This window comes from Bemisia tabaci, chromosome 5 (genome assembly GCF_918797505.1).
Source record: "Bemisia tabaci chromosome 5, PGI_BMITA_v3".
NCBI lineage: Eukaryota > Metazoa > Arthropoda > Insecta > Hemiptera > Aleyrodidae > Bemisia > Bemisia tabaci.
In genome coordinates, this window is record NC_092797.1 from 28,353,748 (window position 1) to 28,378,927 (window position 25,180).

The 25,180-nt window shown below is 40.1% G+C and overlaps 1 protein-coding gene across 2 annotated transcripts in view; it reads right to left on the bottom strand.

Moving 5' to 3' along the window:
* The window catches only part of LOC109037524 (tachykinin-like peptides receptor 86C), a 178,994-nt gene that overhangs the window by 149,975 nt on the left and 3,839 nt on the right, over window positions 1-25,180 (bottom strand). The window lies entirely within an intron of this gene.

Sequence of the window (25,180 nt, forward strand, 5' to 3'; positions counted from 1 at the left end):
ATAGCAGTCAGCTGATAATTTTATCGCAACGGAACAGCAAAAAAATAGGACTTCAGTTTTTGAAAATGTGAACGGAAAATAATACATATAAATAATTTAGCATAAAGGTGAACACATACACAAACAAATTCGTGTTGGTGTGAGTCAAGTCTGCTCGGCCACCGGAAAGTGCTGCTCTCTAGTGTAGCAAACGAGGAACAATTAATCCTCAGTTGAATGAGGGAACGGAAATGTTCGACGGAGGAAAACTGTAACCCGCGAAAATTCAACTTTTAGACCTTGAAATCAATGGGATTTTGGCCGTTCCTCCGACGGCAACGAGAACCATCCATTTGTCGCCACGGACACTACCAATGCTAAAAGAAATCGATCGCAAAGAGCTCTCCCGAGTGGGCGAGCTCAATAAGGAGAAAATGATAAGCGTCTCATGGACAAAGGTACCTAACGTTAGAAACCAGATTAAATCGGACTTCGTAATGAGAAGGGGTAAAGTGGACATGACAAGCATTGGAAGAATAATTATGTTGACACTTTGAGGAGATGTCGGAGGCGAACAGAGAATAAAATATCAAAAAGGATATTCGAGAGGGTGCGCGTAGTAAGGCCTGTAAAAGAGATTATTTTATTAATTTTATTTCCGTCTCAATTTCTTGCCTGCGCCGTGTAATTTTAGAGGAGGGTCGCTCGAGGCAACAAAGAAAAAACGGTGAATCGTTGCATGAGGAAAAGCTGTTGATAATAAGGAGATATTTAAATGAAAGCCAAAAATACGTAACTTCAAAGCTTCGTAAAACCCACGGGATTTCAAATATTAACTTCAACTTTTGATATACTTATGATTTTTTTAATTGGACGTATTTCTATCAAACAGACCTATGCGCAAGTGAGGAATATGGGGTGTGCTCGTTAGTTCTCTTTGCGTAAGAGTGAATGAGAATAATAAAGCGCCAGTGACGTCAACGGAGGAGGACGCCGTCGTCACGTCTTCGTGGTTGCGGTAGTCGTGGTCATTAACTCATGAGCCCTGTGCACAAGGCTCTCTTGCCATGCCCGCGGCTCATGAGTTCCGCATTCAGTTGCACATAGGTCTGTTTGATAGAATGCAATATCCCGCTTTTCCAATTCTTCAAAAAGAATCACGCCCACTTTTACATTGCTTCTTATGCAGCTTCCACGAGCACACCCCATATTTCTCACCTCCACATAGGTCTGTTTGGTAGAAATACGTTCAATTATTCTTCAGTTGTCAAAGGTAGCACATTGAAGCTGTCAAAGAAGTAATGATATAATTATTAGAAAATTGCCCGGGAGTTCCGTTCTATGAAGGTTTTCCTCCATTTCATACTTTAAAGTTAAATTTTTTTAATACACAATCTGCGCTTTTTAACCATGTTTTCTTAATTTTATCAAGAAGAATTAAGAGAGATTATTTTTTAAATAAATTTTTTAAATTTCAAATAGTTCAAGCCATTTTAAGAGGGCACGTTTGTACCTTTTGATGTTTTCAATATATGTAATTTTAAGCGAAAGCTGATACCTGAATGATTAAAGGTAACTTATGTGATGGAAACGTGTCTAATAAAGAATTATATTAGGTGATAAAATTTGGAAAAATACAATGTACTGCAGCCCCGCTGACCTCAATCTCTTCAGTTTTCATACAATTTCTCTAAAAAAAATGCCTAGCATGTAACATGCAACTCACTCCCCAGATTCGAAAATCAACCCCTGAACAAGACGTAAGCTTTGTGAAATGACGGTCCTTCAATAGATGATAATATATAGCATAGTTAATTCTCCATTTGATCACCGTCAAATGCAAACGTTAGAGATTTAATAGCATCGATTGTTAAAGTACGAGACCACGTACCTCCATTGCGGTATTGTAAAATATCTGCTCCTATCTTAATTTTTCGAAGAGTAACAAGTCACTGTATAGTTTGAACTTTCTATTAAAAAGCTTGCTCATAGGGAAGAAAATCAAGGAGTTTTCAAGAAATGAAGTTTACTGGTTTTTCAGAGAAAAAATAAAGAATAACCCAAAATCTGCAACGTTGCAAACGGAGATAAGCGGCTTCGCACTTCAGCCATCGATATATGGACCGCGTTTAACAGAAAGGAACCTAGCCACATCAGCTATTGCCAAATTTAACCAGATAATTTAATTTTTTACGAGAGAACGTTTGTGTCGATTCCAATAGAAAATGTTAAGGAATTTGCTTCGTACTATGGAGAAAATCCACCGAAATTTGTACGAAAATCCGCAAAACCGTTTTTATGTAAAAAATTAAATTACCCAATTAAATTTGGCAATGGCTGATGTGGCTTGGTTCCTTTCTGTTAAACGCGGTCCATATATAACTTAATCGTCGTGGTGTCAATGGTTTGTCACAAGAACTTTCGAAGAGAAAATATGTGACTGGACTATTTACTCCATACCTTATATACTTTAATGCCTTTAAACGTGAGCATGGTAAATGTCAGAGGATGTGGATTTTAGTAGATGCGGACCGCTAGCCATGAATATGAAAGTAGCCGATATCCTGCGTAATATGACTCGACCCTCGTTCGCCTGCAAGATAGACGCGACTTTGAGAACCAGAAATCATATTTCCGAGGATTTTCAGCTGAAGGGTAGGATTTTTATCGGAGATTTTTTCCTCAATTCTTCTGGCGTGAATATCTGAGGAAGCGTGGACCGAATTACACGTTCGACGCGGATAAACCGGGCGAGCGCAAGGGCGGGGGCGAACGTCGCGCGCATGCAAATCAGAGAACCCGCACGAATCCGAGTAAACATTAGTGCGAGAACATGTTGCCATTTTAACGTGATGTGCCGTTACAATGAAGCTCTTGAGCTTGTTTTGTGATAAAAATCCCCCTCTGAAGACAAAGCATGTTACATACTACACTGAAAAAAAATTCGGCCATGTGAACCGACACTGGAAAAAAAACTCATTGGTTCTAGAGTCCAGACTCTTAAAAAAATCGATAAGAAAAAGTACTCTTGATTCAATCAGGATCTAGCTTAAATCAAGAATCAAGCCTTTTAATTTAAGCGGATTTCGTTTTGATTCAAGCAAAAATCCGATTGAATCAAGAGTATTTTTTCTTGTTAATGTTTTCAAGAGTCTGGACTCTAGATCCAATGTGTTTTTTTTTCCCCAGTGAACGTTCGGTGTTCCATATAATGCCAAATATTCGGTTTGTCAAACTGAACTTTCAGTTCGTGCAGCTGAACGTTCGGCATGTGCATGTGACCAAACTTAGTTCGTCAGTTCATTTTACCGTACAAATTCGGTTTGACAAACTGAACATTCAGTTTGACGAACCGCATTAATTGGGATGATATGGAACACCGAACTTTGGTACACCCGACCGAACTTTTTTCTCTCAGTATACACTGTACACAGATGGAGAATTTGCAGGTGTCAGAAATTTGATGAACTTCGTGTTTAAATGCAAACTACTGAGTGAACTGGAATACCGGAGGTTCATAAATTGAACGGTTATTGGAGGAGATATGACAAAATAACCTAATCTGGTCAAATACATGTGTTTAAATGGGAAATTCCACCAGATGACGTCACTAGGCGGTGCATTGTTTACTATCAAATCTATTTTCCGGTATTTCCATTATCAGAAAAAAATTATAAAAAATACTGCAAAATTAGCTCTTTAGGCACTTTCAGATGAAGCAATAGAAAATTGTGTACAAATCCTCCATTGTGCGCTAAAGAGAGGATTTCAGACTTTTTTGATGTGCCCATCATGATTTTTAAGTGAGTTTAGCCAAATTGAGTCTTAGCTCTTACTCAGCTGAATTTCTTGTTTGCAATCGATCCATTCGGACAAGAATCAAAATGGATATAACATTTTCTTACGAGGCGCCGCAAATCACCGGTTGGAAACCGCTGAGTTATATTATGCAAAAAAAAAAAAAAAAAAAAAAACAATGTCTCCTCACGCGAGACTCGAACGAAGAGTTTCAACCGATTAGTTTTTTCAGTTTGGCAACGGTGTGTAAAAAGTGAATTACATAGGTATCACAAAGTAAGCCGTCACACCTGATCGTGGTGGATGCATTTCTTCGTAAACCGATTGCAATGGCTCGAGACCTAAAAAACACGAGTGCAATTTTAGGATGTGAGTGCAAGAGCCAATCTCTTTACGAATAAATTGTATTTGAGAGTCGAGAGGGGCGCTTTCAAGAAGTATCAGAATGTTCTGAAAATTTTCGCTCTTCTTCTTCGACGAAAAGTCGTCACGTAAACATGTGACGCAAAACGTTTAGTTAATTTGCATCAGAGAAATCATCTTGATTTGATAAACTGACCAGAATTCTGAGTCCGTACTCCGTTTTGAAGTTCTGCCTGCCATCTTATCCACAATATGCCATCATTCTCATAATAGCAACGTCTGATGCAACTATTCGGGCTCGAGGGATGCCCATGTTGCGTACACACACAATGGGCCTATTGCAAACTTTTGCTATATCAAAACTAAGATTTGTTTCTTATAGATAATGCCTCAAAAATCACGATGAGCGCATTGGCACGTTGAATTTCTTTGTTAAAATTGGTAAGTGAGTGCTTTAGTCTTCTGACAACAGAATTGCGATCTCATAATTCGAGAAAAATGTCGAGTAGCTAAAAAAATGGAACCAATTAATGCGATATATCGCATGCCATTCTGACACAAAATATGGCGTCCATCGAATTACCTTAACGCTTTAATCTTAAACAGTTTATTTGGATACATGTACACAACATTTTTACAAAAATGCCTACTGAAACCTCTCACTATACTCATTCCAAGTATCAATTAATGTATCGCTATTCTGAAAATGGTGCATTGATATAGTCAACAGATTGTAAATGAAACGCCGACATCCTTCGAGCACAAATATTTTCAGCTGCGCAATGCCATCGAGGAAACAAAAACGCCTTCAATGGGCCTGTTGCAAACTTTTGCTAGAGCAAATATAAGAGTTGTTTCCTACAGATGATGCCTCAAAAATCACGTTGAATTTCTTTGTTAAAATTGGTAAGCGAGCGCTTTAGTCTCCTGACAACAGAATTGCGATCTCAAAATTCGAGAAAAATGACGAGTACCTGAAAAAATGGAACCAATTGATGCGATATATTGCATGCCGTTCTGACACAAAATATGGCGTCCATCGAATCACCTTAACATGAAAGAGTAAAGATAGCATTGCCCTCGAAAATTGTTATTGCGTGAAATTTTGCTGCATCAATCGGTATCGGACAAACTTAGATATTGCAGAGATGAACTGCATGCATCATCATCGCGATACGATCGCGACCATTTTGAGGGGCGTGAAGATTGAAGACCAGGGTCAAGAATAACTCGAAGGTCTTTTGTCAAGCTGCGGCCGGAAAAAGTTTTCAGCCACCGCAGGGAATTCCACTCCTGTCACGCGGGGACGAAACTGCTCGAAACTCTGTGAAGTTGAGGCATTGAATGTTTTTTATGGTCTATCGGGAGTCAATTGGATGGAGTACGATAAACTTTTCCCCCGCGCGAAAAGAAGTCGACAAACAGAATGTGCTAAATTTTGTGTGAACGGATGGTAACTTTTCTGTCCTTCAGCCGAGGTTGTGGAACTATCGTGGTGTGAAAATGCTTCCAAACAACCCACATGTAAAGTAAAGCAAGTGCGGTTTTATGAGAATCATCCGTGCGAATGTATCTTTTTTGAAGCTTACTCAAAGGTCCTTCTCTACTGAGAGTTACATTGTGCAGTAATTTAATTTTTTAGAGGTAGGAGAGTGACCAGTCAGGCGAAGTCGATTTTTTAGAATTTTTTAGTCTCTTTGTTAACGGAATTTTGGTAATTTTCAAGCTGTAATCGCAATTCGACGGTGAAACTGCAAAAATGCGTATCTTGGTTGCGGTGTTTCAAAATCTCCGTTCCTTTTTTATTTTTTGAAAAAAGACCGGACGGACATCATGGCTTGAGTTTTCACAACATATCCCTTGTGAAAGCGAAGAAAAAGCACTAAAATTTAAAAAAAAATGACGTCCATTAGTTTTCAATGTAGGAAACATTGGCGGATCCAGCGATTTGGCAACACCGCGTTTCCTCCACTTAAACCTATGAAAATGTATCGATTCTTGGTGGGACCAGGTGCTCCGATAAGAATCGATTATTCGGCAAAAGTTTAAATGGAGGATCCCGTGTTGCCAAATTGCTGGATCCGCCTCTGGTAGGAAATAAAGTATGAAAGGAAGTCTGCAACGCCGCAATCCGAGATACGCATCTCTGCAGTTTCACCATCGATTTATCACCGCACACAAACACATTATATTAACCAGTGACACTTTCAATATTTATTTTGGTAAAAGGCAAATTAGTTGTGTCTTCTCATTCAATCTGTAAAATTACCACAATGCTGGGTATCTAATCACCCAGAAATATCAGAAACTCCCATTAGCCTCATTACATGCTGGTAAGTGTCAATACTGATTTTCCTCGTGAGTAATGCAGTATCGCCACCACTGAAGGGAGAAACTCTTATTTCACTTTTTGAAAATACCTTATTGGTAACTAATTTAGCGGGACAGGCGGACCGCGTTTAGCAGATAGGAACCAAGCCACATCAGCCACTACCAAATTTAACAGGGCAATTTAATGTTTTACAAGAGAATGTTTGTGCGGACTCCTTTAAAAAATTTAAGGAATTTGACTCGAACTATGCAAAAAAGTCACCTAAATTTTCACAAAAATCCGCACAACCGTTTTCATGGAAAAAATTAATTTGCCCAATTCGATTTGGCAATAGCTGATGTGGATTGGTTCTTTTCTGCTTAACGCGGTCCAGGTGATCGATTAGATACTTCAATGTTCTGTATTTTACATTGATGTATTCGTTACAAAACACCCAGAGGCCCCACTTCAAGTTCATTCTGTATAGAAAGAAAGGGAAGGGGTTGCGGAGTCGGAGAGAAAAACTTCAAAAAATCTCACAAAATGCCCAAAGTCAATTAAAAGTGACCGGCACCGTCCGAATAAGGGTCAACTCTCAAATGCGAGTAGATGAGTGGTTGCCCAGCGCCTCCGCCCACCCCCTCTCCAAATAACGTTCCGGAAACTGAGCATTAGGACAACATCTGTCCAAACACCTATTTTACTCCCACAGCATTACTGAATTCACTGTTTACCGAGATGAGCTTTGACTAACGGATGTTGGATATCCTTTTAACGCGGTTGCGTTTCATTAACGTGTCTTTTTAGCAAGTCCAATTTAAAGACCTGCTCGGAATCCAACGATCAAAGGAGGAGCAGGAAAAAACCCACGATAATCAGGATGTAAGAGCGCGGAAAGGCAAGTAATAGCTCTCGGTTAATGAGAGGAAAAGAGGAGAATGGATTCCGGTGCATCTGAAGATGCATACCACGCCGCAAAACTCCGCACCGTAAGGTTCTAAGGAAGAACGCCGTATGAACATTCAAGGGTTGCCAAATTTCCTCCGATAAAATGTATATTTTCGAGGAAGATTATCGATATTTTTCCTTGAAATTTTCAGAAGTTTTAGATGAAATTACGAACAAAATTATCGGAGATATTGGTAGGCATATATTCAACAATTTTCCTGAAAATTAGTGATTTGCCAGGAGAGATTTGGCAACGCCTGAAGGATCATACGGCGTTTTTCCTCAGCACGGCAGTACGGGCGAAAGGAGGAGCAGGATAGCTAATTATTCGGAAAATGAGGGAAATCCAGCTTTCTCCGCCGCCTCCTTCGCTTCGCCTACCTCCGCCTTATCCCGGCCCGTGGATGATATTCAACTTGGCGGCAACAAACTAATTTACCTCTGTGGGAGGCTGAGCGCTGCCGTGCTAAGGAAGAACGCAGTATGAGCCTTCAGACGTTGCCAAGTTTCATTCGATAAAAACCGAATTTACTGGGAAAATTTTGAATATTTTTTTCCAACACTTTCAGACAATTTTGTACGCAATATACTCTAAAATATCTGAAAATTTCAAAGAAAAATGTGCTTAAATTTAGTCAAAAATACATGTTTTATCGAAGGAAATTTGGCAACTCTCGAATGTTCATACGGCGTTTTTCCCTAGCACGGCTGAGCGGGCGGGCGTTTACCTTGAAATCTAACAGGTAGCTCCGCATTCTGTGTTAATAACGCGGAACTCGGTCACCAGCTCACTGATGCGTGCTCATTTTGCAAGTGTAATTTCGTTATTCGGTGATAATGTTATCAGATTAGCTACTATCTCCGTAGGCCGCCGGGGGTATCTCGAAATATCCATTATAGTCACCGTGGATTAGAGTGCCTTTATAGTGAGGGTATGGTCATTGCCTCCCTTTCATTTTCCTCATGCAGGCTCAGTTATAACAAAGGCGGCGATTGTAGATATGTGGAGCGGTGGCGATTTTGCGAGTTGGCGACACTGTTTTGCTCCGTTTGAATCCATTAAAAATATCGATTTCAGATGAAGCAAGCTGTCTCACCGATGATCGATTGTTTAACATACATTTAAATTGAGGAAAAACAGTACTACACACTTTCAAGAATCGTCACTGTCTGGCGACAACATTTGCCGGTCATTACAGACTTGCGGTTTACCTTTCTTTGCACAAAGTTTCGTTTAGGAGTAGAATCATCGAATATAATTCAACAATTATTATTTAAATACAAGCAACTTGTAATCAAGGAGGTATTTTACTTAAAATTAATTCATAGCAATGTACTCGTAAGTGAATAAAATCACATACAGAATCTTTCTCGAGCCAAAGGCTTTCGCTACTTTCAGTTATTTTTGACCCTGAAAAACCATATAAGAGCCTTAAATGGTGCAGAAGGTCAGAAAAATACTTCTGTATGCTACTTCAAACTTTTATAATTGATTGTTTCTACCTATCTAATCTAATGGGCCATTATACAGTCTAAACTTCAAGAAAACACATGTTTTCTCTTCAAAACCCCATGTAGGAAGCACACAATGACAATTCAGAAATTAACCGCTGGACAAGACATCCAAAAGTTTTTTTTTGACAATGATCAAATTGAAGTCAGATTATGCGTAGGGCGTCATTTCTAATTTTACCGTGTACACAATAATAATTGTAAACACTTGTATCTTATTCAGGAGTTGATCTCCAGACTTTCCGTCGTATGATCCGTTTTCCTACTAAAATTTTGCGGAGGAAACAAGTGGAGTGCTTTAATTGGACGCGTTTCTGGCAAACGAAACTATGTGCATTATGACATGAGCCGTGTTATGCATATATTCTTATGGGTCTCAGGGCGCATGTCTTAATGCACATAGTTCCGTTTGGCAGAAATACGTCTAATTCAGGGCCGGATTCACTTACTTGCCGCCCATGGGCCGCCTGTATTTTGCCGCCCCCTTCTCATTCGTTTTGAAACTCACTAAAAACCATCAAATGAACGTGCCAGCGGGGGGGGGGGGGGGGGGGGTGTGTGCATAAGACGCGTTTACCTACTCGTATTGAACACGATTTTTGGCAAAGCCCTGTCAATGGAACGCGCAACGGAACGCGCTATGCGTTTCACGCCGACCGCTGCTAAACGCACAACGCACTGTGTTGGACGCAATGCGTGAAGTATTCACGCAGTCTTGTAGGCGCTATGCGTTTGACGCTGACCACAATGCCCGCCTTGTGTTTGATAAAATGCGTGAAGTATTCGTGCAGTCTTGTAGGCGCTAATATGTGTTACATGCCGATCGCCGCGCCGAGGGCTTCTCCTTTTCAGCTCAAGTCCTCGTCATCATTTCTCCCTTAAGTCGTGCTGTTCCGGGCCAAATTGCGTGTTTGGTTTCTCTCTTAACTCGACTAATTAAAGGTGCTGTCTCTCGTATCACAAGAGACAACAAAATTAGAAATTACTATACTTTCAGGAAATAGGAGATTCTGTCTTCTTTTCTCATTATCTCATTTGCAATTATTTTTATATACCTACACTTAAAAAAATTGCAAATTTTTGCCGACCCTTAGATTTGCCGCCACCCCCTTAATCCGGTCCTGGTCTAATTTATACCTTGTTTAAATTCATATTGCAACCGTCCACTGGAAAAAAAGACATTAATCGACAAAAATTCAAACTAATTAAATTATTGAAATCAAAGTAAAAGGAAAGTGCAGTGTTTCTCGGTAATTTCTAAGTTTTGTACATGCTTTACTGATCTTTGCCACACAGTTTCACTTGAGAATATTGGTTGTGATGCTATCTTTGTTTTAACACCTCAACGTTTCCTCAATATCCAGTTTATTGGATACATAATGCTTCCTCAAACATTCCCACCGCCCAAATTTTCACGCAACGATTCCAAATACCTTAAATTGCAAAATTTGGCAACAAATCAGCTCAATTCCGAGTTTTGTTCTGATTAACGCGATTGTTAATGCAAACCCAAAATCCCCCGCACACAAATATTAAGAGCCAAGCAATGCCGTCAAGAGAACCAAAACGCCTGCAATTTTTGTGTATGCAACACGCGTCTCCCTCGAACACGAATAGTTGCATCCATACTTTGTCATTAAAACAGCACGGGCGCCTTCAATTTATTTCTAACTGCTTGAAATAGCAAAATATCGACGGTGTAAGACGGCAATCACACAACTTGGTGTGCGACGTCGCAGACTTCCTGTCATACTTTATTTTTTAAACGGAAAACTACTCAACGGTAAATCTTTAAAAGTGCCGAGATTTTTCTTTTTTGTGCGAAGAAAATCCTGCAAAATTCAAGAAATGACGTTAATTTGTTCTCCTTTAACACCTTTCTTCTTTGACACCACAAAAAGGTTATGTGATTGCCGACTTACACCGTCGATATGTTACGTCATTAAATTGTCCGTGGCTACGCATGAGTTACGTCAACAGTTTAGCAACTGGTCAGCACCCTAAAATCTTATATTTTCCAGCCAATCTGAAGCTGGGCTTTCCACAACTGAATCGTACCATGCTCTCCTAATGGGGAACCAAGTATGTGCGTTGTTTCTGCGTCACGTCTCATCTTACTTTACTCGGATCGGGTTTACCAGCCTTTTCCGCTTACTCTCCTCTTCTAAGAAAATGTTCGCAAAATCCACAAAGATTCTTGGAAACACATTCTTGCATAACTTGGAGGAGAAAAATAGGTCGCAGCGTACGTAAAACAAACAGGCGCCTGATGTCAAACAAACTCAGCTGAATATGAGTAACGTATGTGTATTTTTTTCTGTGCTAGAGAGAGGGGATGACCGACGCACTGCCGGATAATTTTCTCTTTATGAATTGGATTACATTATGCAATAAGGAGCCACTATCTCTGGCTAAAGAAAGCACGTATCCGCATAGGAAAATCAACGGCAAATATGTTGTTTCTAAAATGAGCCAGAAATGGTGGTTCCTTATTGCAAAATGTAATCCAATTCAAAGTCGAATCAGGAAACAATGGGAACATTGGTGAATCCAGCAAATTGGCAACATTGTTTTTCTCTATTTAAATCTATGAAAACTTATCGATTCTTGGAGGGGCCAGGTGCTCTGGTGAAAATCGATTATTTAACATAGGTTTAAATTGAGGGAATACGGTGTTGCTAAATTGCTGGATCCGCCTATGCATGGGAATCTTGATTGTCGATTAGAAATAACTCAATTTCATGCAAATATCGGCAATTAAGGTTTTTGTTTTCACGTGTGATGGCCGCTGGGTGAAATTTCTAGCTAACAACTAATAAAGAAGGGTATTTTCGTCTCGTCCATACTACTAAGGGGCTTAAATGGAGCTAGTCAAACGTCTTAGCTTTTCCATGCTCATCACGAGCTTTTGGCCCATAGTAAATCAAACTGGTTCGAGTATTTATCTTTGCAGGACTGCATTGCCGTGCTAAGAAAGAACGTCGTATGAACATTCGAGAGTTGTCAAATTTCCTCCGATAAAATGTTAATTTCTTAGGAAAATTGTCGATGTGTTTCCTTGAAATTTTCAGACTTTTTAGATCAAATTACAAGCAAAATTACCCGAGAAATTGGAAGAAAAAAATTCACAAATTTTCTTGAAAATTAGTTATTTTTCAAAGGAAAGTTGGCAACGCCTGAGGGCTCATACGTCATTTTTCCTTAGCACGGGAATGCACGAGTGCACGCATTTGAAAGAAATTCTTCGTAATTCTCTTTCACTCAGTGTTGGCATGAGGGTCAAGATCAAATGAGAATTGCTACGCTAAGTTTTTATTTTCTTTTACTCTTTTTCCATGATGCCCTTCAACATTTTCTAGAAGATTGAAGGATGCGTCGTTATAAGTAAACAGCTGGAGCAATGAATAAAAATGAAGTAACACTGAAAACTGCGATTTTCTCAGAATTCCAGCCGAGTGAATTTATTCCTCGTGGATCTTTTTTTTTATTTTTAGCCATAATCCTGTTCTTCGCGGAGACTTATATAATTCTGGAATACTTTTTATGAAGTCAACCCTTCAAAGTTACCTTAATCTACAATTTTATATTATCTCCCTTCTTCATACGAATGTACACTCTTAATTTTAATGTTAAACTAATAGGGAACGCCTTAATTTAGTAGATTGTTGATTGTGTTATAAAAAAGTAGAAAAGGCACCATGAGATATATAACTTTTTTTGGTCAGTGATGAAAACAAATACGCATTTTTGTAAATGGGGGGGGGGGGGGAGAAGCGCGCGCGTTTGCTTGGATTGTAGCATGGTTGGTTTGTAGATACGTTTATTTGGTGCTTTTAACATCTGAGCCATTACACCTTAGCTGCCTTAAAGGTATATTTGCATGTTCTGTGCTCTACTGCGCCGTGAAACTAAAGCTTTAAACATCGGGCTGTACCATGAAGTGATTTTGTTGCTTCATCGGAACTTAGTTGCACGAATAAAAGCATAAGAAGTCTCATTTGGACGTATTTCTACCAAACAGACCTATGTGGAGGTGAGAAATATGGAGTGTGCTCTAGAAAGCTGCATAAGAAGCAATGTAGAAGTGGGCGTGATTCCTTTTGAATAATTGGAAAAGCGGGATATTACATTCTATCAAAGAGACCTATGTGGCATCTGAATGCGGGATTCATGAGCCGCGGGCATGGCAAGAGAGCGTTGTGGACAGGGCTCATGAGTTAAAGCGCCCTGACGACGATCTTTCCCTCGCGCCCCGGCTCGCAACGGCTTCATCATTGCCGCTGACGTCACTGGCACTTTATTATTCTCATTCACTCTTACGCAAAGAGAACTAACTAGCACACCCCATATTTCTCACTTGCACATAGGTCTGTTTGGTAGAAATACGTCCATTCAATTATGAACCACTACTCAGCACAGCTAAACCCGTAGAATTTTTCTTACGCAATAAACCTGCGCGGATATGTTCCTGAAAGTATGGAAAGAACCCTCTTGAACGAAATAATATCGCGAGGAATTCCTCCTCTCTCTGAACCAACCTATTCCAATTTAAGAATACGAAATTCTCTCTGGGCTCGCGAAGGCTAATTTATACTGGTTTACCTCGCCACGTTTAACTTTATTAAACGCTTGGAGGCCTTCGGCGGGACTTAGGAGGGAGGAAATAAAGTTCCGCAAGACGTTTAATTCTTTTTTCACCACTCTTGTTTGACTTAGTATGCTCTGCTTATTTTGTTCTTCTCGATTTCTTACCTCGGAATTTATTCGCTCTCAACCCTTCCTCCTGTAGGAAAACACAACTTCGTGATCCGGTTAAAACACGGTCTAGCGAATCTAGACACGAAGGGACGAGACGGGAGTTTAGCGATGAATTAAAAAAAGACGCTTCTCATTAGGAACTGTTGCTTCCTCAATTTATCATTTCTTCAAGGCGGACCTGAGTCGTTGGAAATTACGAGATACGCCTTTTTTGGTATTCTGTTTTGCTTGGTATTTTATTTTTCCTCTTCGTCCTCACCCTCTCCAGCCTCTTCTTGTCCTTAAGTATTCTTGTAGGTATTTTCTCGATATTAATCAACATGTCAAGAGCGACAGTGCAAAAATGGACCAGGTTAAACGGAAATGAACCAAGCCACATCAGCTATGGCCAAATTTAATTGAGCGATTTAATTTTCTACATGAAAACGGTTGTGCGGATTCACGTGCAAAGCCCAGTGGATTTTCTCCATTGTACGAAGCTAAATTCCCTCAAGTTTTCAAAGGAATCCACATGAATGTTCTCTAGTAAAAAATTAAATTACCAGTTTTTGGCAATAGCTGGTGTGGTTTGGTCCCTTTTCTGTTAGACGCGGTCCGAATAGTCGCACTTACTGCAGACCACTTAAACGACAACTATTTTTGTTCACATGAAAAACGAAGTTAGCCCTCCTCCATAACGTTGGGGGTTCTCCGTTGAACTATCGAGACTATTAACAAATCCTAAATTTTCTCTGCCTATAATTTTTTTAGCATAAATGAAAGTGCAATAAGACCTTTGCACCCTCGTAAAAATTGGCAGTAGAATCTTTGTTCCAAAATACCATAGACCTACAGCCGGCTGTAAGATTTCCAATAGCTTCTATGGCCGGCTACACAATTTCTTATAGCCTTTTATAGCCGATGGCGATTAAGCAATAACCAGGCGATAAAGTGTATGCTAAACGTTACTAATTACGGATGCTATATAGGACTTGATGACTTTTGGACTACCGCTCTCTTTTTGGGCCGTAGTATCTTGATTTATTTTGCGAGGGAAGCTCTGTACATTTGACGGATGCCTGCCATTCCTAATATGTTAGCGCGCCTTCAATCTCGTATGATACAGTGCAATATACCTCTGGTGTGAAATAGTTGCTTCAAGCGCCGTGGTACGCTGCGGCGCGGCGCGGCCAGCGCGAGACGCGCATTGGCGCCTACAAACCTAACAGGGATACTTCACGCGTTGCGCAATGCGTGAAGTATCCCTGTTAAGTTTGTAGGCGCCAGTGCGTCGCCACTCCGCTTTGTGCTAGGCTCTAATATTTAATCTGGCGGAGTCAGCGTTTTTCAACTTATGATTTTGAAATGTTTGCACGCTCTGTATGGATTATTCTCATTTTAATTGATTAAACAAAATATGTATTAGAGGAAAATATAATGTGTGTTTTGTAAATATTAAGGTGGTTCCGTATCAAACTTAATGATTTTCAAAGCACACGAATTTCGACACAATTTCTTATAGCCTTTCATAGCAGATGGCGATAAAGTGTGTAATCCGGCGATAGGAACTATAGCCCGCCTTCATAATGTTTTATCGCCTCTTGTAGCCCGGCCGTATGATTTTCTCCGCTTTCTACAGCCAGCTATATGATTTTCTATCGCCTCCTTTAGCCGGCTAAAAGAATTCTTGTAGTATTCTGAAACGCAGCTCCTATCGCCAATTTTTACCAGGACAACCTAACGCTTTGGAACTTTCTTTCGATGAATGCCGAAATTCGAATGTTTCGTATCTAGGAATATAATCTAACATATATTCATTCAGAGACATTTCGTCATCAGAAGCAGACATTTACTGAAGCATTTGAAAAGCTTGGTTTTACCTGAGCATATGTCATGATTGTGTAATATGTGTTAAAATTTGTCTAAAAAAGTCTTGTAACGTTGCATTGGAGAATAAAACTTCGACACTATTTTCGTCAAAAATACACCAACGTTCTGACGAAACATTTTCTCTTTCATACTAATACAAAAGTAAAATTCGTATCGATTAACACAATTTTGACGCTGTATATTATCCCCAGAGACAAATTATCCCCAAGAAAATTGTGCAGCCAGTGACATAATCAACCTAGTCAAGTTATTGCATCATCATCATTAGAATCTCGTAAAAATTAAGCGGCTTCTAGATTTATATATGTAGTTTAATATGTTCCTAAATCATATGTCTTAGCAGTATTTTCCAATTCTTTTTTCTTATTTCAAAACCTGAAATAGATTTAAATTTTGCACAAGGCGTGGATAATTGATGACAACTTCATACGAATAGTCTAATTAAAATAGGTTATAATAAAACTTGCACTTTATAACAATCTCTCATGTGCCGCTCTCTTGAACAAGCGCGATTATCATGAGCAGAACTAGGTACTGAGATAATCATTATTTTATGAGCCGGGCCACGATTTTGTAATCCCAAAAGAGGAGGAAGAAGATTGCACATTGGATCGGACTCATTGTTCCAGAACACTCAAACTGAAGGTAAACTGCGCAATAAACCGGGTAAAACAAATACAGAGGACGGAAAAGCACAACAGCTTAAACCTAAAGCCCTTCTATCACGATTCAAACAGATTATGCGGTCGAAGGAATCACTTTGGAAAAACACTGCTGGCATTAGAACTGGATGATGGAATTCAAGGAAAATTTTCAGTATGTACTCATTGAGTTCAAATCACATATTTGGACCTGTCGAACACAAAATGATTCCCCGGAAGAATTAATTCTAGGGGTAAATATTAGACAGAACAAACAAATGGACTGCATTTTGCAATCCAGAACTATAATTTCTGGCTCATCTATAAAAACACGTATGTGCATAAGGAAACTGATGGTATATACGTTGTTTCTAAACTGAGCCGGACATTATAGTTCCTAATTGCAAGATGTAGTCCAAATAATCCTCGGAGCCCTAAATCTATGTGGCTCGCTCACTGACGCACACCTTCATTGCAAAAATCTACAAAGACTTCCATGCGGTATGCTTTGAGTCAGAGTTGGTGGGCTATAATGAACAAATTGGAGCAAAGTTTAAACATATAGGTATTAAGAAAAATTTGAGGACCCTTTCCAGTAGATGCCTAGGATTGTAACCACATTGTAACTATGACCATTAAAACAGGTACTTCAAGCACTATGAGCTCCATAAGAGCAACGCTTCAATTTTCGCCGAAAACCCGCGATATTAAACTGTATCTCATCGATCACCATGTTTCAATTGGTGTGGAGTCGGCAGTGGGCTGACTTAGCTGCAAAATATTAGTAAGCGCAGCTTGAATCAATTGAATCAACATAATATCTACTTTTTATCTAATGGCATTAAACAATACGCGATTAAAATGTGTCCCTCCATCGATTAAAACTTTTATCATGGATGGGCGAATCGCAGCGTATTTATGTAAACGAATTACCCTCGCTCACCACCCACCTCCCTCTAGATTGAGCTGGTAGAATCCGCTTATTCAAACATAGAGGTGCTGTAAATGAAACATCTCCCACATTCGTAACACATTCGGAACCAAAACAAGTATATTTCAATGATAATCGTTCTGAAAGTCAATTTAGCCACCATTGCACTATTCATCCGAAAGGCCACCATGTTTAATGACTGTTTGTTTTCAAGCTTGGCCATGCTCTGTTAACTTTGATTTGTGCATTCTATCTCGTGTAGAGGCATCGTTTTGCGAAAAAATAATGATCGTATTTGAGCAGGATTTACAAAAAATATCCTCTTTCTGCCAGACGTGTTTCGAGAAACCCTTTGGCGGTTCAATTGCACATTACCTTGAAAGCAAAGAAACTGGAATACAGTGTGAACAAGATCGTTAGACCAACAGTAATATGAGACGTTGATCCAAATATTTAGCTGGAGAGACATCAAAACTCACAGTGTGCACTATTGCGATAGTAAGTTGATACATTTGTCATTTTTAAGGAAATAGGTACTGGTATATAGGTTTCCGAAAATGACATCTCTCAACTTGATAACTGGCGACGATTCTATTAAACGCCCAAAAAACGTACCTACAAATAAACGCGATGTAAAATCACCAAAAAATTATGTTGGTCTCTATGTAGATCACCTAAACCATCCAGGTGTAACAAAATAGATGCAAACTTATCCAATGAGAGTCATAAAATCTTCAGTGACCTATCTAACTGGTAAATTTAACACTGATTAATAATTTTGAATGTCTATGGGAAAAAAACAGTTGAACAAAACCCAGTTTTTGTGAGTCTGTATTATTTGAATGCTAAATGTTTGCATTAATTGACCCCATGCCGGTTCCCAAATACCCTTTCTAGTATAGCTTGTACATAAATATGAGGATGCATTTATGTGTATCCTCTCAATAAGATGGATCAGAATATAATCTGCGCATCACGGAGGAAGTTTCATTTTTAGAGGAACATTATGCGCTACGAAATTACTTTATACGCTCGAGTTTTGTAACAGAGTTGAACTCGGCACAACTAGAGAGCGAACACTATCATATCTGAGTTAGGAGAGCATCAGGAAACCCTCTTCAACTATTAGATTAAAGCGCAAGCGATTTGTTATTTTTGTCCACTGCTATAAGCCATCTTGTAGGAAAGGGGAAAAGAGTAGAACAAAAACCGGATGCAGAGCTGCTTCACGAGTCCTGCTAAGTTTTTTGCTTGAGTTTGAAAAAGCGCACTCAAAAGTTACGCAATAATGCATTCTGTTTGAAGAGGTACCTGCACTTGATATAATCAAGACTTTAAATTTTCCGTGCACCAACCTGAACACGCGACCGTGCGCCACAGAAATTGATTTAGCCATCTGCCTCAAATCTCGGAGCGAGTTTGCCAACTTTTTAAACAAGTACATCCGAGAAAAAGCATGATCTTCCACGTATCGAGCGGACATACCTTCACTGTATTTGGCTGGTATGCTTAAGGCCGTATATACATGGTTTACATTGAGATTAGGGGAGCTTTAAGGACACTTTTAACGTATCATTATAAAAAAGACAATGTTTACTAAACTCGAGTCAAATTTAACAGTTTAATCATGAAGATATAGATACAGCCTCACAAGGTACTTTCATGATAATTTTTCACCGCACAAAATGAAAAATGAGCGGAGAGAAGTAATAGGTACACAGGTTTTGAAAATTTGAGGTGGGTTATATCTACCTTAAAATTGTCGAAAATGTAGAATTTTTGAAGAGCTGGCGAAGGAGAGGCGCTTGATACGGTTTTTAAGCACCATCGTGATTCTCGCGAACTTTTACATAAGAATCTACAGTCAACTCGCAAATTCCTCACACATGCAACATTTCCATTTTCGAGGGAAAATTTGGCAACATTGAAATGGAGTTAAGCTCTTTCGTGAGAGGAGCAACGAGCTGCGATTGGAGAATGGAGATGGGGGCCATCTGAGAAGTTCCACTTTCGGATGCGCGCGTGACCGGGTGGGAACAACAGTGGGTCAGGAGTATAAAGCATTGCCCGCGGGATATCTCTGAACGTATTTTGATTCTGTGATTGTGTCCGTTGATTAAGTTATTCCATCAAACAGCGGCCTCCACACAAAACCAAGATCATGGGCGGATCATTCTTGATTTCACCAACTTTTTCCGATGAGCTGCCGCCCGTCCATCCCTTCCTCCCTCGCCGGATTCCATCCCCAAGGATATCTCATCAGGGGGCGCTTCTGCTTGGAATTTTGTGTCATCTACTCAGCTAATGAATAGCCTGTTAAGATGGATGTTTTGGGCCTGTGTCACGGTAACGTGACTCAAAAGTTTCTTCGGCTTGCTTTACATGTTTATAATGGACCACTAGATAAGGTACGAATTTAAGCATTCTGATACATGTATATCTTAACCAGAATTTCACGTAGAACACGAGTCGCGCAACGAAAATTACTGAAACCTACTCCTTACGGAGATATTAACATTTTTATTTCACATTCGTTACGAGGAATTTGAAGTGCCCGCTCACAAGAAACTCAAAGCTCTACGTGAGTCAAATCGCCCACTACAACGGTTTCAGCAAACTTCTCAATCGAGGAATGTTCATTTCCCACCATGTGTTTTTCAAACTATAAGTAATTTGCTATAGCTGAGCCTAAGTGTCAAGATTGAGGTTGCCAGATTTTTATATCGCAAAGATTGTCATGATAACGTTTAGCGCGCGATGTGAATCACGTAGAGCATTGAGTTCTCATGAGCGGGTGGTTTGAATTCACGCATTAAGAATCATTAAATATCTTCGGAAGGAGTTAATTTCGGTAATTTTTGTTGTGAGCATCGTGTTTTACGTGAAATTTTGATGGAGAAACATGTATCAGAATGCTGAAATTCGTAGCTTGTCTAGTGGTCCATTGAATCGTGTCGTCCGAAAACCGCTGATGTCCATTTTTCTAGTCTTGAGTTGTTTGGGGTTAATATCATACTCTTCAGAGTTAAATGCAACCATGAAAGTGGTGTTAATACTTGATTTAGAGTTATACTTATCCCAAAACAAGTATTGGCACCACTCTCATGAATTTGTTAACTCTTGGATAGTATTATCAACATAAAAAACTGAAAGCTGAAAAAATTGACTTTTGCATGTTTTCGCGCGGCACGGATATTCACTTGACGTCTTCACAGAGCAACAAAAATGCGCGAGGAGCGAGGACCTGACATACCATTTCAAAACACTGGAAGAAAAGTCAATGGGATCTAGAGTTCAGGTGGTTTAATCATTTTAACTTTCACCGGTACCGCGCTGACCGCACTGTTTTGACGCAATGCGTGAAGTATTCCCACAGTCTTGTAGGCGCTATGCATTTCTCGCCGACCGCGGCTGATTGCACTGTGTTTGACGCAATGCGTGAAGTATCCATGGAGTATTGTAGGCGCTAATATGTGTTACACGCTGACCGCCGCGCCGACGGCTTCTCCATTCCTTCTCAAGTTCTCGTCATCATTGCTCTCTGCGCCGCGCCGTTCCAGGCCAAATTTTGTGTTCGGTTTCTATCTTAACTCGAGTAATTAAAGGTGCTGTCTCTAGTACCACCGAAAGACGATAAAATTATAAATTACTGTACTCTCAGGAAATGAGAGATTTTGTTGTCTTTTTTTTGTTTGTATAATTTTTTTCTGAATCCGATTTTCTTTATACCTACATTGAAAAAAAAATTGCAAAATTTGCCGACATGGGCCACGGCCCATGTGGCTACCCCATTGTTCCGGCCCTGCCTGCTTCCTATCTTTAATCCACTCAATTATGTCATTGCGGCAATTCAAGTTTCAACGAGATAGCAGTCACTGGCAACTAAACTCATTGAAAAATTAAAATAGCGCTAACATTGCGATATTCGTGCCTTAAGTACGTTTGAGTAAGGGTGCTTGCAGAGGGAAACTTTTTGAGATACTCCTAATTTCTATAAGCTGCTCTGAGACTAAGTGAAATGCAACCTTAAAGCGCTAAGTACATCTTTAAGTATGAAAAGTTTTGTTGTGATAAAAGCTCGAGTAAATGATTTGTAGGGTTGCAAAACGTGGGCGAGAAAACTGATTATGAGCTTCTGAAAGTTGGACTGCGTAACCGGCGGGAAAATTTTAAACTGCGTGGCGTTACACCAAATTAACTAATTACTGTCTCTCCGCGGGCTCTCTTAATATTTGCCGTGTTCCAACTTTAGCTTCGCGTAGCGTCTCCTCTCCTCCTTAGAAACATGAGAAAACTCAGATAGTTTCCGTCCATTCTTTATATCTTTGAAAGGAAAGTGAACTGTTGACTCTGAATCTTGAGAGCCACACCGCTGTATAGTAAAACATTCGAAGTCTATGGTTAGGACAAACCAGTGCCGGATTTAGGGGGTGGCCAAATGGGCCGCGGCCCCTGGCGGCATTTTTAGGGGGCGGCAAATGTTGTAATTTTTTCGAATGTAGGTATCAAGAAAAAATCTCTGATTCAGAAAAAAACTTACAAACTAGAAAAGGTGAAGAAATTTCTCATTTCCTGAGAGTTGAAGTATGGTAATTTCTAATTTGTTCGTCTTTCGGTGATACAAGAGACAGCGCCTTTCATTAGTCTAGTTGAGAGAGAAACCAAACACGCAATTTGGCCTGGAGCGGCGCGATGCAGAGAGCAATGATGACGAGGACTTTGGATGGAAAGGAGAAGCCCTCGGCGCCTACAAGACTCCATGAGTACTTCACGCATTGCGTCAAACGTAATACAGTCAGCAGCGGTTAGCGTGAAGCTCATAGTGCCTACAAGACTGCATGAAAACTTCACGCATTGCGTCGAAAACAATGCGGTCAGCAGCGGTCGGCGTGAAACGCATAACGCGCCTACAAGACAGTGTGGATACTTCACGCATTGCGCCAAACACAGTGCGGTTGGCGCGGTGGCGGAAATGAAAATCATTCAAGAGTCATTACTATCACTGTGGAATTTTTACCTCTACAGTAATGTTACTATATAGTAAAAAATACCATTATTGTTGGTTACGGCTAGTACTAATTAGAAGCTTATATCGATGGTTAAACTGCAAAAATGCGTAACTCGGTTTGCGGCGTTGCAGACTTTATGTCATACTTTTTTCCTGCGTGGAGAGCTACCAGACGTCATTTCTTCAAAATGTCGGTAATTTCTACTCTTTATGTGACGTATATTATATGACAATTTCATATCATAATCTTCTTTGGATCTCCTTTTAAAAAACCGAGTATGGGCAGAGATTTTGAAATACAGCAACCGAGATAGTACGCATTTTTACAATTTCACTGTCGATATGGATAACATCGCTATGTACACGGGATAAAAGAGTTGGGCGGTTCTGACCCGCAGCGAACCCAAATTGATTTTGTGCGTATTTTGCTTCAATTGTGAATGATTTTTAGCCTCCAGGAAAGTTGTGATGTAAATTTCCATTATCGGTATCATCAATCATACCATTCAGTCACATTGCAATTGTATTTTTAGAACGAAGAAGATCTCTATTTAGACGTATTTCTGCCAAACGGAACTATGCGCATTATGACGTGAGCCCTGTTATGCGTGTATTCTAATGGGTCTCAGGGCTCATGTCATGATACACATAGTTCCGTTTGGCAGAAATACGTCCATTTGTGATTCTGGTATGACAGAATCCAGGAGACGTCAGGTTGACGTAACTCAATTTTCCCAGTTTTACAGTCCCCGATTTTCCTTATGATACACCCGTCCCCCGTCCCGCAAAGGCACGCTCTCTCACAAAAATAAAATTCTGTTCTGAGAGAGGAACAAGGAAAATGTTTGAATGAAGTTTTCCACGATTTAGCACTCACGTGGCTATTATAAAGACGATTCCTTCAGAAAAATGGAGAATTTAAGGAGTCATTCCCCTTTAATCGCATTTGACAATAATTTGGATAGAGAATTATATTTCATTACAGTCAAATATTGATGGTTCGAATTTGAAAATAGAGGGGCATAAAAAAAAGTCATTGAGATTGCGAGCTTAAGGGTCGTTCATAGAATACATGACACTAAATTTCGGAATTTTCAATCCCCTTTCTCCTCTCCCCCTCGTAACACTTTGGTCATGTTTAACAAACACTTGGTAAGGTCTACACTGGAAGTTTTTGAGGTAAATGTTGGTTTTTTTTTTTTTGTTTGTTTGTTTTTTTTTGTTTTTTTTTTATTTGGTCTCGTCATTTTTTAGGGGGAGTTTTTTTAGGATCGGGCCGGGGTGGCTACCGCCACCTAGAATTAAAATTAAGAAACCAAAATTTGACGCTGCACATCCGATTGTCATTGGACACTGGTTCATTTAAAAGGAAATTGTGCATTTTATTAATGTAATAATTATTAATGCATTGATATCAATTTTTTATGAACATGGGGGGGGGGGGGGTTGGCAATAATGAGTAAAATAAAGGAATAACTCGTTTTCTTTGATACTCATGGCCCGTAGCGGCCTTGAATAACTGAGGTCATTACAAAAATCTCTGCGGGATCAAGAGGCCCTCTCGGGCTATTGCGGTATAAGAATGGGGCTAAAAAATGTCGAGTTCTCGAACTACAATTTTAAGAGATGCAGCGATTTTAGCCTTCCTGCGGATGAGAGCGAGGGTCATTTTTCTGGTTATCGAGGCTTCAAATAATCGATCAATTATCAAGTTCGACTGCATGGTCCCTCTTTTCAACACACAAAAAAACCTCTAATTTGACTTTCAACGGTGAAACTGCAAACACGCGTAATTCGATTGCGGTGTTTCAAAGTTTCCGTTCCTATTTTATTTTTCAAAAAGAGAACGAGCCAACATCATGACTTGAAATTTCCTCAGAATATTTACACACGGAGAAAAAAAATCACGATAGTTTTCAACAGATAATTTAAGTAGTTTTTCGCAGTCATAAAGTAAAGTATGCCAAGAAGTCAGCAACCTCGCGATCTGTAATACGCGATTCTGCAATTTCATCGTCAAGTTGTAGAGTTGAAGCAATAGTCCAAGAGCCAGACAATATTTAGCGAAAAACACCTAACACAAATTTTGACCACTTAAATCGATAACCTCACATGCACTGACACGAAAAATGGTCATCTGCCACGTTGTAGCGTATGCCATTACGTGGCAGACAACCATTTCCGTGCCAGTGGAGTTTTAAGTGGTCGAAACTTGTGCTACGAGTGTGTCACTATCGTCTGCACCGTGAAAAAAAAGTTACGGGCTATTTAGACACACCGCACCGTCCGTTCCGGGTTCCGAGCCCAAAAGTTCCTGATGCTGTAGCCGTAGTTTCGATTGCTTCGGGTGCCTCGCCCGGTACTTTCGGCCTGTCAGCCCGGAACGCGGACGGTATGTCTAAATAGCCGGTAAGCACAGCCTCCATCGGGCTGATTGTAGAAAGATAGACAAAGCGATAGACAAAAAAGACATAATGAGTATGAAGAAATACATACATATAAGTCGCTTTACAGCACTACCTCGCGCTCTACGACTCCTAACTTCCACTGCTCTCTTTCAAACCACAAATCTTGGGGGATTAAGCACCTGGGTTGACTGGGTTCCTCCTGGGAGAAGGCGCAGAGGGCGCCCAATGAAAGGTTGGAGGGAAGGGATTGAAGCGGAAATGTATGGAGAAATCCCATTGGTTAATTTGGGTGGTTCTTATAGACTAAAGGAGAAAATGATGGACTAACTAAAGGGTCTCTCGTGAATTGCCGTTAGTTTAGTCTATTACCTACCTATCTCCTTTGTCCACTGCAACCACTTGCTTCCACCAATAGGATCACTCCATATCCTCACGGAAAAAACGAGTTTAGGGCTAGTACCTACGCGGAAGGTCCCAGCCCTAATCGGGTAGGTAAAATTGCATTACCTCATACCTCATAGGGGCAAGCCCGGCGTGGGTAGAGCCCAAAGCTACCTGCTTCAGGGTTCAGCCCTACTTGGTAAGGGCTGAACCCTGTCTAGGTATAGAGCTGGGCTCTACCCGCGCAGGGCCTGCCCCTGTGGGGTATGAGGT